The sequence below is a fragment of the Anomaloglossus baeobatrachus genome (genome assembly GCF_048569485.1).
Source record: "Anomaloglossus baeobatrachus isolate aAnoBae1 chromosome 5 unlocalized genomic scaffold, aAnoBae1.hap1 SUPER_5_unloc_11, whole genome shotgun sequence".
Taxonomy (NCBI): Eukaryota; Metazoa; Chordata; class Amphibia; order Anura; family Aromobatidae; genus Anomaloglossus; species Anomaloglossus baeobatrachus.
Window position 1 is genome coordinate 421,729 of NW_027441786.1, and position 4,573 is coordinate 426,301.

The following is a 4,573-nucleotide window of genomic DNA, read 5'->3' on the forward strand; positions in this document are numbered from 1 at the left end:
CCTATATACCCTGTACCTGATTCTACAATATCCTGTTTGGAGGACACTGGCCCTTTAAGAGAGGGTCAATGACCGCACGCGCGCCCTAATGCGCATGCGCAAGGCCCGGGTGCCAGAAGCCAGTGCAGGGAGAGGTGAACAGGAGGCAGGAGAGCCGGGCTGAAGCAGAGCTGCCGACGGGCGCCGGGAGCGGGGACCGGGCCACCTGGGGACCGCAGGTGATGGGGCATGGAGGCTGTGGAGCGGGGGACGCCTGGCAGAGGAGCCGGGGAGCGAGGCAGAGGGGCCGGGGAGCGTGGCAGGGGAGCCAGGGAGCGTGGCAGGAGACCCGGGGAGCGTGACAGTACCCCCTCCCCCACGCCCCCCTCCCCGCAACCGGGACAGGAAGGCACGTATCAGGGGAGTACCCACATTCTCCCGGGGTTCCCAGGACCTATCCTCAGGACCATACCCTGCCCAGTCCACCAGGAAGAACTGTCGGCCCCGTACGGTTTTCATGGCCACGATATCCCTTAACGCATAGATGTCATCATCAGCAATAGGAGGAGGAGCAGAACTGGCAGCAGCGGAGAAGGGACCAAGGACAACCGGCTTGAGCAGGGAGACGTGGAAGGAGTTGGGTATTCTCATCGTGGCCGGGAGCTGCAGCTTGTAGGAGACCTCATTAATTTTGCTGAGGACTTTAAACGGCCCGATGTAGCGAGGACCCAGCTTGTATGATGGTAGCTTCAATCGGATGTACTTGGAAGCAAGCCAGACCAGATCTCCTGGAGAGAAACACGGAGGATCCAGACGCCTCTTGTCTGCGTGTCTCTTCATCCGCAGGGAAGCACGTCCAAGGGACGTCTTGACAGAGTCCCAAATTGTTCTAAAGTCACGGACTACAGCATCAGCAGCAGGGACATCCGAGGAAGAGGATACAGGTAATGGGACGGAAGGCTGAAGTCCGTAAATGACATGGAAGGGAGAGCTGGAGGAGGACTCACTGACGTAGTGGTTATGGGAGAATTCAGCCCAAGGAAGAAGCGTGGACCAGTCGTCGTGATGGGCATCAACGTAGTGACGTAAGAAGGAGGTCAAGATCTGATTGACTCGTTCCACTTGGCCATTCGACTGAGGATGGTAGGCTGAAGAAAAGTCCAGAGTCACTCCCAGATGTTTGCAGAGAGCTCTCCAGAAGCGGGAGGTAAACTGAGTTCCTCTTTCGGACACAATGTGTGATGGAAAGCCATGCAAGCGGAAGATGGGCTGTATGTAGGCGTCAGCGAGTTCCTGGGCAGAGGGCAGTCCAGCCATAGGGACGAAATGAGCCATTTTGGAGAACCGGTCCACCACGACCCATATGACTGTGTGTCCGGAGGACAGGGGCAAGTCTGTAATAAAGTCCATTGCAATGTGTTGCCACAGAACTGAGGGTATAGGCAGAGGCAGAAGACGACCATATGGCAGGTGTTTGGGCGTCTTGTTCCTGGCACAAGAGGAGCAGGCTGAGACAAAAGAAGCGACGTCCGTGCGAAGGGATGGCCACCAGTAGTGACGTACAATCGTACTCCATGTTTTCTTCTGACCAGCATGGCCGGCTATTTTCGAGGCATGGCCCCAGTGCAACACTTTTTGCCTGTCAGTCTCAGAGACATAGGTCTTCCCGGGCGGTATCTGGGCCAGGGTGACAGGAGCCACCGGAATGATTTTACTTGGGCAGATGATGGGCTGGGATGTCTCCTCCTCCTGTTCCATGGGCATGAATGACCTGGACAAGGCATCTGCTCGCACATTCTTGTCCGCGGGTCGAAAATGGAGCTGAAAATCGAACCTGGCAAAGAACAAGGACCACCTGGCTTGCCGTGGGTTCAGCCGCTGAGCGGACCGCAGGTATTCCAGGTTCTTGTGGTCCGTGTAAATGATCACGGGGTACACTGCTCCCTCCAGAAGGTAGCGCCATTCCTCCAGAGCCAGTTTGACTGCTAATAGCTCTCGGTCACCGATGGTGTAGTTGCGTTCAGGCGCTGAGAAGCTCTTGGAGAAGAAACCGCAAGTGACCATCTTCCCGGAGGAGGACTTCTGCATGAGCACTGCTCCGGCTCCCGAGGAGGAGGCATTCACCTTCAAGGTGAACTGTCGGTTTAACTCAGGACGGTGGATCACAGGGGAGGAAGCAAATGCCTGTTTCAGGGAGCCAAACGCGGCGTCGGCCGCAGGTGACCAGTCCTTTGGATTAGCCCCCTTCTTGGTCAAGGCGGAGAGAGGTGCAGTCAGGGCAGAGAAGTGAGGAATGAACTGACGGTAATAGTTTGCAAATCCAAGAAAGCGTTGGATTGCCTTCAGTCCGGAAGGAGGGGGCCAGTTGAGAATGGAAGAGACCTTCTCCGGGTCCATCTGCAAGCCGGTATCGGAGATTACGTAACCCAGGAAGGGCAGAGAAGACTGCTCGAAGACACACTTCTCGTACTTGGCGTACAGCCGATTCTCTCTCAGTCTTTGTAGTACCAGCTGCACGTTCTCTCTGTGGGTCTGGAGGTCCGGAGAGAAGACCAGGATATCATCAAGATACACCACCACACAGATGTAGAGAAGGTCCCGGAACACGTCGTTCACCAATTCCTGAAAGACTGCTGGTGCGTTACACAGGCCGAAGGGCATCACACAGTATTCATAGTGCCCATCGCGAGTATTGAATGCGGTCTTCCATTCGTCCCCAGAGCGGATGCGGACCAGGTTGTAGGCACCCCGAAGATCCAACTTGGTAAACACACGAGCTCCTCTAAGCCGGTCAAACAATTCGGGGATGAGCGGCAGGGGGTATTTATTTTTCACGATGATTTGGTTCAATCCCCGGTAGTCAATGCATGGGCGTAGGTCGCCCTCTTTCTTCTTAACGAAGAAGAAGCCTGCTCCAGCAGGAGAGGAGGATCTTCGAATGAATCCCCTTGCCAGGTTCTCCGTGATGTAGGCAGACATGGCCCTTGTTTCAGCAGGAGACAGAGGATATATCCGTCCTCGAGGTGGTGTAGTTCCCGGGAGTAGGACGATGGCACAGTCATAAGGACGATGTGGCGGCAGTACCTCTGACTCCTTTTTATCAAAGACGTCCGCGAAGGACCAATAGGCCGAGGGCAGTCCCGGTAGGGACTCCGGAGCCGGAGGTCGTCGGATGGGCTGTATGGTCTTCAGACAGTTCTCGTGGCAAGAGGAGCCCCATCGGGTGATTTCACCAGTACACCAGCTGACTGACGGTTCGTGTGTCCGTAACCAGGGGAGTCCCAGCAGGACTTGATGAGACATGTGTGGGAGGACATAGAGAGCGATGTTCTCGGTGTGCAGGGCACCGATACGTAGTTCTACTGGCTTGGTGATCCACGAGATGGTGTCAGAGAGGGGTCTCCCATCTACAGAGGCAATCACGAGGGGTTTGTCGAGTGGAGTAACAGGCACCTGGTACTTGTCCACCGTGGCCTGCTGGATGAAATTGCCTGCTGCCCCGGAATCGAGGTACGCCTCGGCCGTGAACCGCGTCTCTCCCGTTGTTACTTGAACAGTCCACGTAACCGGGTCTGAGAGAGTCCCAGCACCTAGGGTGGCCTCTCCTACCAACCCTAGGCTTTGGAGTTTCGCGGCCTCTCTGGAGAGGAACGTAGCAGGTGTGTGCCCTCTCCGCAGTAGAAGCAGAGGCCCTTGGCGAGCCGTTCTGCTCGGCGTTGTTCGGACTGCCGCAAACGGTCAATCTGCATGGGCTCGTGGACAGAGACACCAGACGACGCTGACTGAAGTACGGCGGGCTTCTGCGGAGGAGAGGAATGCCGTATCGGACGTCTCTCACGGGACACCTCTTTGGATCGTTCCTGGAATCTGAGGTCCACTCGGGTGGCTAGTGCGATCAGGGCATCCAGAGTAGAAGGAACATCGCGGCCTGCCAGCTCATCCTTAATACGACTGGAGAGTCCTTCCCAGAAGGCAGTGGTGAGGGCTTCATTGTTCCACCCCAATTCTGAGGCCAAAGTGCGGAAGCAGATGGCATACTGCCCCACCGTCATGGTCCCCTGACGTAGCCTGAGGAGTGATGAGGCGGATGCAGCGGCACGTCCGGGTTCGTCAAAGGTGGTTCTAAACGCTTGCAGGAAGTCCTGGATGTTAGTGATTACAGGGTCCTCCTTCTCCCACAAGGGGTTCATCCAGGCCAGTGCCTCACCCTCTAGATAGGACATCACAAACGCCACCTTGGCTTGGTCGGAGGCAAACAGGTGCGGAAGCAGCTTGAAATGGAGAGAACACTGGTTTAAGAATCCTCTGCAGGTCTTGGGATCTCCGGCATATCGGGGTGGAGAGGCCAAGCGGAGTTTAGAAGCTTCCGAGGTAGCCGCCACGGGAACCGTGGCCGTGGACTGTGCAGTGGTAGCCTAAGATGCCTGGGACGTGGCAGTTGCTTGCAGCGTGTTCAGGCGGGTATCCACCGAGGACATGAAGGCCAGCATGCGGGACTGGGTCTCGCGCTGTCGTACGAGTTCCTGCTGCAAGGTGCCCAGCTGGGTTGCTAGTGCTTCGGCGGGATCCATGGCCTGTTCTTACTGTTAGGGCC